Genomic DNA, 14,265 nt, shown 5'->3' on the forward strand with positions numbered 1-14,265 from the left:
TCAGTCGCAACAAATAAAAAACTTGAAGTCAGATGTACCCCAATTTTATTGTATCTTTAAACCAAATTCGGTGGCCACAGGCAAGCCCAAAAAGAAGCTGCAGCTGTTTTCAAAGAGGCCCGTTCTTCCTCCATGACATAGACTAGTCCGTATGAAAAAAAAAAAATGCTGGCGAGAACAGTGTTTGCAAGATCATTTTAGTTTGACAGCACAACCTACATAAAACTCCTCCTAAGATTTTCTGCGTTGTGGGGTGCAACCGAATGCCTGTAAAGCTGCTTTCTTTGGATAGTGACAGTGCACCTTTTATTTAGAGAAAACTGAATAAAGAATTATGAATCTTACCATCGTAAACGGCGGCTAATTGGCTTAGCTGAGTTGCATGCCGCAAAAAAACGAATATAAATTAAAATCTTGTAGTAAATTTAAAAAAGCATGAGCGCAAGAACATAATCAGTAGGTTGCATAGCAGGTGTACCCTGAACGAGGTATCAAACAAAAATATATAAATTGTCAATTTCTAAAAATAACTGGCAAAATTCAAACACGGCGTCAATATAAAAATGCAATGACTGCTCTCGATTGTTGTCTATAACCCACCCTATGCGGGAAAAAGATAACGGCTGTTCCAACAAGCAAGCACCGGATGAATCTGTCGCCGAAAAGTTTCCGCACCCAAATGTCCGCGCACCGAAATGTCCGCACCGAAACGTCCTGCTCCGAAATGTCCTGCACCGATCAAATCAAGCCCAACAAGCAAAACGCGATTAACTTTTCGCCGTGAAGGGACATATCTTGGTTTCCGAGCTATTCCTCGAAGCTTCTGAGACAAGCGGACTTCATGACCTGATCGTTTGGTTGGTCAGCTCAGCAAAAATAAAGCTTCAACACAGTTACGCGATTCCGGCAGCGAAAACACGCAGCAACTCAGGCCCCGCAAAGCCGTGGAGAGGAGTGGGTGCAAGCTGCCAAACCATCGGCTAACACCGCCACCGCGCGGCGCGTTGCGGAGTAAGCCAAATTACAGGTTTTTGCTGGGGGACGCGCCGAATGGGACGGCCGGAGCAACGGCGCGCCGCCGGCAGCCGATCACGGAGGCCATGGTGTAATTTTGCTAACTCCGACACACGCCGCGAGGCGGCGCCGTTACCCTAAGGTTGAAGCGAGGCTCGTCTGACCGACGCTGCCTGCGCTTTGAGTTGTAAATCAGCCTTCGTTGTCGTGTCTTCGGGATAGAAAACTCTCAATATATGGTCTATGTATTTTGACTCGATCCTACAAGTACAAAGTTGTTTAACGTACATTGTTTAACACCCACGATTGCCTTTGCACGCAGCTTTAGTGGTCGTTTGCTTGAAAGGCGAATGCCATAGCCAAGGGTTACACGTATACACGTATGAATGGTATAGGTTACGTCTAACAAGGGTCGCTATTGTTAAGGGTTGCAGGCTGGTTTATCCTTCCCATAGTACGGTTTTTACCCTGATAGTTTGGTCAGGCACCCCCTTTCCTGCAGGCATATGACCTTTGCTGTATACGAACTGCCGTGAGTTCCCCCGTTTGGGGTGGTACCCACGGCAATTCCACTGCCAGATTATATACTTTGGTTATTCAGTGCCATATTTCTATGCTCGGAACGAGAGTGAGAGAGTGCTTTATTGATATAGAAAGTGGAAACGAGTTGGCGACTGCCAAGGGCACGTACGCCCCATCGTCTGCTAGATGAGCGTAGCATTAAAGCCTTTCGTCCTGCACGATTCTTCCGTCACGTTCCCTCGTGCGTCAGAAAATTGTCCCGCTATCGTAACTACCAACTAGACCCCAGTGGTGCTGTGGAGAGTAACACACGTTAGCCGAAATAAACTGATAGCGATAACGCAGGCGCTGAGATTAGCCACCACCATTCTTCGCATCAGCAAAGTTGCGCATGCGCAGACCGGGTCTTTTTTGCTTCAGTCGCCCTTACCGTGCTGGTCGTGAATATCGTGCTGCTGTATGCTCCGTTTAGTTTTGTACGCGCCTGTAGATTTCGGAAAGCCCCGAGCAGCTTGAGGGGACGTCTTGTCAGCGACCGGCGGAGTGTGACCATGACTCGGACGGGGTGCTCAACGAACGAACCTCCCGCTGGACTCTGGGGGTTAGGATGCAAGGCGGCTTACGCGAGACAAAGTGCATCGGCAGTGCTCTGTGGAAATAGGCGCCTGTGCAGTGTGCATTCGGCAACCATCGGCAGTGGAACTGGAAACATCTGTGGCGGCCGCCGTGACATCCTGTCGTTAACCGAGGACACCCAAAGCACCGCAGTCTTCAGGCTTCCAGGTAGGTGATGCCTTTTAGCGCACACACAATTCCCACAAGAGATGTTTCTTTTAAGCAACTGTGCACCCATACGCGTTGCGCGCGCCTTAAAGGCTATTCCGTGGCATGATTTTATGCGCGCTAGATTCGTCAGCGTCCCCTCAGGGGGACCTTGAGTAATCTTGGCGACGGTATTGGCGACACCACGGACCCCGAGCACCCAAACATAGGTTGTAATTACGACGTGTTTAGAAGTGGAGGGTAAGGAAACCACGAATGATGGCGGCCGGATTCGTGGTCAAGCTCGGGCCGATGAGCTCCCTGTCTGTTGACAAAGCAGGGAGTTCCCGGACCTCTTCAGCTACTAGGGTGAGGCTGCTGAATAAAGTACCCCCGTTTCCTGGTCTATACTATAGGGGATGGTACTTTCTAACACCTCCCCCCCCCCCCCCCCAAACGCAATCGGTTCCTGAAAAGGAGCTGCACCGAAGTATCTTTTCCCCCTTTGTCAACCTATATCTTTCCTGAAGTGGATAATTACTCTGTATTTCATGTCATAGAATCCCTCAATCCCTCTTGCATCGAAGTCAGTCTTCTTGATCGCAAATTATCTTGAAGCTATAATTGAAACATCGTATAAGGCTAAAAATCAAAGTAATGATGAAGTCCTTGTCGGGGTAAACGACAAACAGCAGGCCATAAAGCTCCTAGCTGAAACTCGAATGTTTGATCTGGACATCAGGGTCACACCCCACCGGAGCCTCAACAGCTCGCAGGGTGTGATCTCTGAGCCAGGTCTGCTGAAAGAAACGGACGCGGATCTCCTTGAGGGCTTGAAGGATCAGGGTGTCACGGCCGTGAGGAGCATCACCATCTGCTGAGACTACAAGGAAATTCCCACCCAGCACATCATCCTGACCTTTGACAGCTTGGCACTTCCACAATATATAAATTATGCAGGATTTATCCGGTGCTCGATCTGTCCTTACATGCCGAACCCACGGCAGTGCCAGTGGTTTGGGCACCGTAGAAACTCCTGCCGTGACCGAGCAACCTGCGCAAAATGCGCGGGCGGCACAAGATCAGCCCACTGACAATTGTCCATCCGACACTCCTTTTTGTGTGAACTGCCGGGGACCGCATGCGTCATACACCCGCACTCCTGAAAAATTACAATTTGAAAAAAAAAAAAAGATTTAACTTCAAGATCACCGAGAACATCACCTTCCCAGAGGCATGAAAGAGGTTCGCCTTTTTCCCTCCGGGGAAGTACGCCGACGCAGCTTGCCGGGGGGTAGAGCGGCGTCTGGTTTCGGCGACGACCCAGGTCAGCGTGTCTGATCTGGGCCCGCCCCTGCCCGCTGCTGGGTTGTCTACTTCAGCCCAAGCAGTCACCACACCACTTCCTGAGTCAGCAGCGGGTTTTGAGGCAACAGTATCTGTCGGGACCGATGCCGCTCCTGTCCCTGCTTCCCGGCCTCCAGTACACTGGATGCTGCCGAGGAAATGGGCACTGGGGGCCCCGCATGGGCTCCTACCCCCGCCGCACCACCCGTGCCACCTGTGGCGTTCCTGAGCCCTCGGCGGGTGCGGCTCCAGCAAAGGGCACATTAAAGGGGCTAAATACAAGGGGCCCGGTCCGTCGGGCACCGCTAGGACATCCTACGACGAGATGGACGTTGGACCGTTCTTGCCTGCGTCGCAGCGGAAGGAACGGGTCCCTTCGTCAAAACCCACAGAGAAGCCAGAAAAACCCACTGCGTGAATAACAGCCCCGAAAGACCTTACGTAAATTATGCCGCTCCAGTAACTTTGAACACTTAATAATGGGAAGAGAAAATATTGTTCAATGGAACTGCAGAAGCCTTCTTAATATTCTTGACTATGTGTACGAGACTTTGCATGCTAATCAGCCAAGTGTTATGCGTGTCCAAGAAACACATCATAATTCCAATAAGACAAATTTTTTTGAATAGTTATATGGTATTCAGAAAGGACAGGGATGGCTGCACACACTCTTCGGGCGGTGTGCAATAATCGCCAGGAAATCCTTGGCATGCCACCGTATCACTTTGAAAACTCTCCTTGAGGCTGTAGAAATTTGCACAATATTTATTAGGTTGATAACGGTAAGCTCCATTTACGTTCCTCCTGATTTTTTTTTTCGAGCTCTGACTTTGAGACGCTGGTTGACCAGCTTCCCAAGCCATACATCCTCACATGCGTCCTGAATGTGCACAATTCTCTTTGGGGTTCTTCTCGCACGGATGCCCGAGGTCGCCTGATAGAGAAGTTTCTATCTTCTGGAGCATGTCATTCCAAGAAGAAACAGCCTACATACCATAACATAGGACACAACACATACTCATATCTTAACTTGGCTAGTGGTTCCGCAGTTCTTTCCTTGTCGCGAGTGGGGCGTGGGCACGAACTCACACGGTAGTGACCACTTCCCCACTTCACTAACATATATAGGTAAAGGCACAAGCAGGTCATCTTCCCGTAATAGGTTCAATAAAGCAAGAGCAGTCTGGAATACATTTACAGAAACATCCAAAGTACACCACACATCCATAAAACACCTACACGTGGGAGAAGTTATCCAACTCATGATGGCGCACATCCTCGACGCCGCCGAAAAGTACATTCCCCACGACTATGGCGCCCCGCGCAAACAAAGGATTCCGTGGTGGAATGAGGACTCTAGGATGGGGCGAAAGGCCCAGAACAAGGCCTCTGGTACCCTTCGTCGGTACCCCACGTGGTATAACCTCCCGCTGTTCAAAAGAGCAAAGGCGTTTGTAAAACGTGTGCGCCGTGAGGAAAAACGAGATAGTTGATGCTTATACACAGACACGCAAGGTATGGACACGAATACGTAAACTTAAAGGACAACAAACACACAGCCTGCCTCTGGTGAACACAACAGGGGATACACTCGAATAACAAGCTGACACACTTGCACAACACTTCCAACACGTGTCCAGTTCAGCACATTAGGCAAATACTTTCATAAAACACGATCAGCCCAAAGGGATCCTTTACTTGATAACGACAGGTCAAAAAATTCTTATAACTCAGAATTTTTGCTGCATGAGCTGAGGGCTGCGCTGAGCACGTGTAAACCCTGAGCTCATGGCGCATACAACATCACATTACAGTGATACAGCCCGTACACGCAGACACACTTGAAACACTCCTACACCTATACAATAAAATGTCCTTCGGGGCTCATTCCACAATCTTGGAGGGAGGCCATATTAGTGGATTTCTTGAAAGATGGAAAGGACACGTCGGCCCCCTCAAGGAACCGTCCCATAGCCCTGACAAGCTGCCTGTGCAAGCTCCTCGAGATTATAAACCGCAGGCTCGTGTACGTCCTTGAGTACAATGGTCTTCTCGAGGGCTGCCAGGCAGGCTTCAGGGTGTGGCGATCGACGAACGATCAACTTGCCGCACTTTACTCCTACATCAAGGATGCCTTCACGCATGAACAGTATTGTGTAAGTGTTCTTCGACCTCGAGAAAGCCTACGACACCCCTTGGTGTTATGGGAACCTCAGTGACCTCAAGTCATTCGGTGTTTCGGGTAACGTGTTAAACAATCTTGTTAGTTACTTGTCGGAGAGAACCTTTCGAGTGAGAGTTGGTTGCGCACTCTCAAAGGTTCACGTACACGAAAATGGCGTGCCGCAAGGTAGAGTGTTGAGCTGTATTTTTTTCATAGTTAAGATGAACTCTCTTGGAAAGGCATAGCCACCTACAATTTCTTATTCAATGTATGTAGACGACGTCCAGATATCTTTTAACTCAAGTAATATGTTAATCTGTGACCGCCAAGCCTAGTTTGCGGTGAAGGAACTTGCCAGCTGGGAAGGCAAGACTGGTTTTAAACTTAACCCTGGTTGTGTTGTGTTGGCCAGAACGCGTGGGGTTCATCCCGACCCAGACATTTCTCTTAATGGCGTGTCTATTCCTGTGTGCAAGGAGCACAAGTATTTAGGTGTTTTGTTTGATCACAAGCTCGCATTCAATCCTCACATCAAGGAACTTAAGCATAATAAAGGTCTGAAAACAAGGAATATCCCTAAGGTTCTCTCCCACCAATTATATGGTGCCGACAAAGAACTCCTCCTGCGCTTGTATACTGCTTGAGCTGGGTATCGATTTGACTATGGCTGCGTGGCGTATGGGTCGGTGACTAAAATCGCATTGCGAATGCTTGACCCAGTGCTACACTTGGGTCTTCGTCTTGCGTCGGGTGCTTTCCGCACTCGACTGTTCCAAAGTTTGTATGTTTAGCGTAAGAAGTGGTGCCTTGAGGACCAACGGACGTACATGCACCTGCTTTATGCTTTTAAAATCTCATCGCTGAAAACACCGCCCTGTTTATCCTGTCTTTAATAATACATCTACATCTCTGCTGTTTGTAAATCGCCCATCCGTTCCTCTGCCCTTCTCGTTTAGAGAGAGAGCGAGCTTCGGATCTCAGCTTAGCGAGCTTCGGACCGGCGAACACAATAAATTATAGTTCTGATTGGCAGTTTACCATGCACGTGGCAGAAGATTGTAAAACATTTCTCTCCCCTTCCGCCAAGGTAACACAAGAGATAAAGTCAAAGACTCAGAAAAACAAAGTGCAGCCGCCTGGTGCGAGTGCAGAGGTCGAAAGAGGACCTCTCCACAAGCAACGCACTCTTATGCGAAGGATGAGGGCGGGTTGAAGTAGGCATGAGAGAGGAAAAAGACGCGGGAAGAAACATTCATTCGCAAAACGACACAAACGCAGCTTGGAGGCCGTAAGCTGTTAGCAGAATCCGTCGCCTGGGCCGGTCGCACAGATGTTCCATGAGGGACACGCGGCCCGCGGCTCCGCGGCGTCGCTTTGTCTGGAACGGCTGCCGGCATCGCCACGGTGTCGGCACGCTGGCTTGGAGTCGCCGTCAACCAAAATAAATGGCTCAGCTACGGCGCACATGCGTGGGCTCCGCACCCGTCATTATGCCCCTGCACCGAACCGAACCCCACTGAAGCACGGGACTCTCCACTCAGGAAAGCGAGCTGTGAGCCAAAAAGGCCGAAGTAAGGCAGGCGAGATTTGTTGCCCTTCGGTTGCTGAATTGATGTCCCCACAGCTCCATTGCTTTCGTCCAAAGTTAGAACAATGACGCCTTCATGTTTCTATGTTGGTAAAGTAACAACAGATATCACCCAGCGAAATCCTTCTCTTCACGTGCGGATAAACGGATTTCCGTCGATGGAAACCAAAGTTAGATCGAGGGACGTGTCGTAAGCGATAACTGGCGGTTGAAATTATTTTTTAACAGGTATAATTACTCCTCCTTCTCTTTCACAAGGAGCGAGCTGTCCTCGCGAAAAACTGCAAATTGCGCAGAAAAGTCAAGTTCAGTGTTGAAACTGACTTTCGAGAGCCACGTTTCCGTGCCGATTAAAATGTCCGCTGAAAATGAATACAAGGAGGCCCTTAAGTTATCTGGCTTATTAAAAATTCTCTTGAAATTTGTTAGGAGCATCGATGGCTCGGACTGGAGCTGCGATTACAAGAGATAGTTTGTGAATCCGCAGGAGGTTGGTGTGACGAGGATACAATCGGCACTGTCTTGTGGTTTCGTTGCATCGAGACTGGGAGGTGAGTTCATGTCTTGTGGTTACCTCTACAATGCCGTCAGGGACGGAATGCTGTCGAAACACTCGATTAAAAACGTGCAAGCAGTTAAAGCGAAACGAAGACATTCGCTTTCTTTGTGGTTATGTTATGCGAAGTCCCTCAGCCTTATACGGGCTATCTACACACATGGCAAAAAATCTTTATGAATACATACTTTTGGGAACTCGAAGTTCTTCAGTTTCGGGACATTCCGCAAGAGAGGAATTTGACTGTATACAGTGAAAGCTTGTTAATTCGAACTTCAATAATTTGTATTTATGGGTAATTGGAACTGCATGATTTGGTCCGGCCGAGCTCCCTTAGAAGTATATGTACAATACTGCCCGTTGATTCGAACGCGCGTAGGTTCCGCCACGAATAATTCGAATTACGCGCCACCGCGACGGCAGCATGGTGCCTCGCCCCCGGCTAGAGAAACGCTCCCGCTGCCTTCACACGAGGCTGCATCGCCTCTGGAAAGGAGAGAAGAACGGAACGAGAGGCTGAATCGAGCAAAAGCAATCTAAAACACCAATAGCGGACATTTTTGTGAGAAGTTTCTTTCAGGACTACGTCGAAGTGGACGCGAGATCAGGGTGCTGATGGATGGGTTAGACGCGCTAAACCTGTCGCTGCCAAAGATCACGGGGAAGGGGCGAATTATACGTGAAAAGGAGGCGTTACACTACATTCATCTGTTACACACACAAAAAAAGTGCTGGCTTATGCATTCAAAGATTAGAGGCAGGCTGTTCAATCGCTGACTTTTTCACGCCACTAATTGCTGACATGCTCTACTGCACCTCCATGGTATTGCGCAATTTCTGTGCTACACTCGCGTTAGTTCGAACTTTCATTAGTTCGAACTTAGGTGGCGACCTCTTGCAGTTTGAATTAACGAGCTCTTACTGTGATTGTTTTATCAGAATCTGGGCAGTCTTACCTACGCGGAGGATGCGTTCCATGTCACCGGCTTGTACCTGGAGGTGCGTGGAAAAAATTCTTGAACTGTATCTCCTAGCTTTCCTTGTCGGTGTATAGAGGGCGATTAACTATTAGGTTGTTTCTCGTCATCCTGTTATCGGTGTAATCTACTACATGAACAAGTTCTTCATTTATGGGAACGTAAAATCGCAATCACCGACCAAATCAGAATAAAATGTTCGACGTTCCGTAGCTCCTACAAAGAACCCGTAGGGGCTCCGATACGTCACATTTTAGGGGCGAAGCTCCTCTTGCTCGGTCCCTGTCCCGTCCCTCGTTGCTGCTGTACACGGCACCACGATGATGATTGTGGCAGGATCCCCCTAGGGATTGGCCAACCAAAGATTGGCCGAAGAGGTCAAAACGTTCATCACGTTCGTTGCTACCCAACAAGGAGGAGAGGAAGAAGAACAGGTTCTCGTTCGTCGCCTGCGAGCGCAAGACACGTACCGGGGGTACGCGACACAAGACGCTCTGCAGGAGGCGACGGCCAAGGGGGATAAAATTTCACACACCGAATTCGCCAACTTACCCATGGAGATTTTCATCGTCCCAAACAAGCCCTACATGGCGGCGCCCGGCGTGGCGGCGCCCGGTTTCGATCCCTTGACTCTCTGGCCGCGACGGGAGTGCGCTACAAACCTAGAAGCGAGCATGGCTACGAACGCACCTTATGTCCTTCATTCATTCAGATGGTGCGCGCCGTCAAGAAGACCTATAACAATAATTCACGGTTTCACCGATAAGCATTTTAGCTTCGCCCCTCTCATCATCATTCACTTCGTGGAGATGGCGGGATTTTTTTTTTATTTTGACTTGGTCATTGGCTATGACTTTACACTCCCAAATATGACCCGTAACTAGACGAAGTTTCGTCGAACACTTGACTAACACAACTAGAGACAGCTGGGATACGCGGCCAGCAGTATGCAAAAGATACAGTTCGAAAAAGATGGAAAGGCTTAATTCCTACCTAGACCTAGAAACAGGACTTAGCAATGCCCACATGGTATGAATGAAGGTTTCCTTCAAGCCACGTGCTGGGAGGAGGGAATTAAGTGCTGTCTGGCACGACAGGGCAAAGTGTTTCTTTGAATGAGGCCCCACAAGCGTTATTCAGACTGAAAGAGCGTCGGATGAGCCGGGGGGAATATGCGAACGGCCAGGAGATTATGCGCAGTTATTTCCTTAAAGCGAAACAAGCTGTCTCGGGCCGATCGGGCTTCGTGTAAGGGGACGGGGCTTGGGCCTGCTCGGACAGTGAGCTCTCGGACTGCTTTTTTCGCTGCCTGCTTGCCCCCAGCCCAGTACGGGCAGAAGTGCCGACCAGCTCGACGGAGTCGATCGGTAGGCGATTTTCAAGAAGAATTTGGAGCACCTAAGGAGAGATGTCCCCTCTGAGAATGATTTTATGGGTGTTTTCGAATGAGAGATCACGATTGGGATGAGGCGGGGTTGCAGCTGCTTTAGTGCTAGGGCGATTGCCCTGCCTCCGCTGTCTGGATGCGTATTGTGAGGGGGGCGGAGTCCATGCTCGTTCATCCCTCCGTGATTGGTTGTGCATACTGCAGGGAAGAGGAGGGCGGGTGAGGGAGACTTTAGGATCACTTATCAGTGGATCACACAGATTTAATGCATGCACAACCTGTCGACCAGTAGGTGTGATAGGCGTTTAAGTTGAACGAGTCTATGGGGCTCTGTTAATTCTTCTGCAGTGTTGTATATGCCCAGGTGTTCTAATCTAACAGTGGGAGGAGTGTGTGAACTAACGCCCACCCGATGCTTGTTTAGAGCAACAACCATGTTGTCGGCCTTCAGCCAATCAGGGGTCCCTCGGAGGGGCCACAACTCGGAGTGCCGCTACATGATAGTACCACTTTCTAGTTTTCTGTCTGTGGCCTACCGTTCTGTCGGTTTATCCCCGTGAGTTGTCGGTCAGATGCCCTCACTCCTTGTCCTGTCTTGTGAGATACACATCTCAGTGGCAGTAGTACTACCTCATACTAGCTCAGGGGCCGTATTTAATTCTCTCCCGGTTTCATTTATTTAACATTTCTATCGTAAAAAGCATTGTGTATGGCCTGTGAACTATGCAGCAGGGGCCGTATTGTTTTGTTGCAGGGTCTTGCAGACATTTGCCCGACCCACGTCCGCTGCCCCGCCCCGTGGTCACCGGAATGGTCCTGGAGCTCCAGCTTCGGCATGGTATAGATGTAGTGGAGATCGACATCCCCGAGCCTTTCTGGGTGCACTCAAGCACTGACCGCCATCCTCAGTGGAACACAGCCTGTGTACTCCCCGAGAAGGCCATACACCTCTGCCCACTGCTGAAACGTTACTTACCAGCCAAGCGTTCCCCGGTTGTCAAGCATCGCGCTGTTTCATTAATGGTTCATTCACACTCATGTAAATAGGAATCTATGGGAGGAAAACGGACAGTCTCATGATGGACTAGAAAAATAAAAACGTGTATATTCGTCAAACCATGTGTGTGATGTGTGTTTTCACGTATATGCTGGACCTTTCATTTTGCTTTCAATTTACTGTAGAATTCAATACACGTCTGTGCATACTCACGGCTGTTAACTGGAACCTTTCCAAGAAGCTCCTTTTATTTCACTGTACTGCTAGCTACCACTGTACGCTACCAGGCAGCTTTCATTTCCTAGAAACACCTTTCATTCCACTCTGCCAGGTATATAATTTAGCTTTGCTTTCATTCTGCCAGCTAGCTAGCTTTAGCTTTCGACGTTCAGGCTGCTAACACGAAGACAAGCTAGCTTGCTTTCCTTTCATTCTACTAGCTAGCTAGCTTGCATTCTACCAGCTTTGATTTTGCTCTGGCAGCTGCCTAGCGAATCTTTCGACGTTAAGGCTGTGAACACGAAGACAAGAACAAATTATCACTGAACATTTCATCTTTTATTTCAAATCCAAAATTCGCCGGCGATCCGTCCAGGTGTAGTCAGGAAGCCCAGGAACACAGCGGCACTGCGAATTGTGACAAAAATTCATAACGTAAGCATTCCTTGCTGAGTACTGCAACGCAACAGAATAAATACACAAAATGACAAGGTAATACAGTCGTAACCTAGCAGAGGAAATGGTCGTCCTAGGTGCTCTAAGCATGCAGGTGTACGAGGAAAACTACGCACTGCCAGCAGCAGGCGGAAAGGCTGGCGAGCGGGGAAGTGCAGGAACGAGCAATAGAGCTGTCTCGACGTTATAAGCACACGCAATAAACAGGCGGCGTTGGCCCACCGCTTTGACGTCACTCGCTTGAGCCGTGCGCACGCGCTTTCTGCGAACTCTGCCTGCCTCCTTTCCACAAGCTGTTCACCTCACCCAGCTGGCCGAGTGGCAAGCACGTTGGACCGAGCCGCCCGAATGGTCGAACGGGTAGCGTGCCGAGCTAGAGAGATGGGTTCGATCCCCATGGGTTTTCACCCGATGCCCATACCTGTACAGAAGAAAGAGCCGCGAGTTCGTCTGTTTCCTTAGTTAAGGAAACAGACGTTAAGGAAATACGTTAAGGACTCATACGAGGGAGGGGAGAGCAGTCACTCCAGAGTCATTTCCTCGCATGCACAACAAGAGGAACGGACCTCATGTGCCGGCAACATCGCTTCCTATCAAAGTCTAGGCGCCAACCAAGGTAGCTGGGACGGAGCCTACATAGCCACGTCGCCCACGGCAGTGCATCGAGGCGAGGTCAGCGACCACAGGGTGTGCTGGGCCATAGCCTCCTTTTTTATGGCTGGGCAGAGACGGTCTCCCGTTCGAACACTCAGTGAGGTGTAAAAAAATTACCCCCACCTCCCCTCACGGGAACCCTGGTGTGATGCGACGCTCAAGGGGGTTCCATTGGCGTTTCCGTTGGGTCGATTATCGAATTGCGTGAAACGCGTAGTGAACGTGAATTGCGTTTCAGTCACATCGCTGGGTTTCCGCGAGGGGAGGTGGAGGGGAGACCGCGGAGAGAGAGAGAGTACTGCACATGCGCACAGTGCGCAGCGCGCCCGCAGATGTTGGGAGAGAGTGTTCGCTATCGGAGAGAGCAGAGGAGGCGAGCGGAGGAGAGACGCAGCTGTGCGGACGCTCGCAGGACAGGGCCGCCGGCAAGAGATGCTTCTCTCAGCGTCGCATCTAAAAACGATGGTCAGGGACCCGCCAAAGGTCAAGACAATAACGCCAGGCTCGAAGAGGAGCTTACGCGTATTCAACAGATGTTGGAGAAGGTTACGCGCGAAAATGTAGCCTTAAATAAACAAATAGCCCGTATAAAGCACAAACACGCCGACAAAGCGCTTGAACAACAGCTGAATTCGCTAAAATGTTCCGTAAAACATTACACATCGTCAAAGTTCAACGCTTCCCAAACGGCGTGGGGTTACGCTAAAGAAATACCGAAGGGCAGGCAATTATGGATCGCTGCGCAACAAGAACGTTTGACTCTTATTACAGACCAGGCCTTTCCCACGCGCGTCGGCAACAGCGTTACCGCACATACCACACCGGATCTGGCTTTTTTTTTTTTTGGGGGGGGGGGGGGGCTGCAACAATACGCAGGAAAGTGTGGGCAGCGACCACTACATCGTTCCTACGAACCTAAAGGCTTTTTATATTCGCGATATAGAGGTGGGACCGTCACATGCCCCCCCCCCCCGCGCGAGGGACTCGAGTAAATGCAGAGCATTGGGGGTGGTCACGTGGCGTAGGTTGTGGTCCTACCTTTATTATTATCCTTTTCTTTTCTTTCTTATTATCCCTCTCGGGAGGGCAGTCGGGGAGGCGTGTTGCTTCCGCGCGTTGACGGTGGGGAATGCCTCTGGATTTAGTCGGGTCCCTCTCCGTGGGCACTCGGGGGAGGAATGCCTTGGAATCGTTGTAGTAGTAGTAGTAGTAGTAGTAGACGTCGCTTCAGTGCACGCAGAGGACGACCGCCTTGTGGTCGCTGAAGTGGACGGTCAAGGGGTCCGGGAGTAGGGGTTGGACGCACAAGTGCCGTAGCGCGCTTATATTCGTAGCGCGCGCAGTAGAGGGAGAGGAGGTAGCACCTGCTGCTGCAACGCCTCTTTCAGCACCGGAGCACGCGCATGCGCGCCCGCACCTGTTGTTGAGCGAGGAGCAGCGGGGGAGGGGCGCACGTGCTGGCTGGCTGCGGACGCTGATCGCCAACGGACGGGTGACATTGTGAGTTAAAGAAATGCTCTGCATTTCAAAATTCAGGCGGGACCGTCCAAACTAACAACAACAAAAAAAGAATAACGAATTGGGACGTGCTTCGCGCCCTTCGGCATACATAACAAGGAACA

This window comes from Haemaphysalis longicornis, unplaced genomic scaffold (genome assembly GCF_048455015.1).
Source record: "Haemaphysalis longicornis isolate Haplotype H1 unplaced genomic scaffold, Haemaphysalis longicornis Haplotype H1 scaffold_12, whole genome shotgun sequence".
Lineage (NCBI taxonomy): Eukaryota > Metazoa > Arthropoda > Arachnida > Ixodida > Ixodidae > Haemaphysalis > Haemaphysalis longicornis.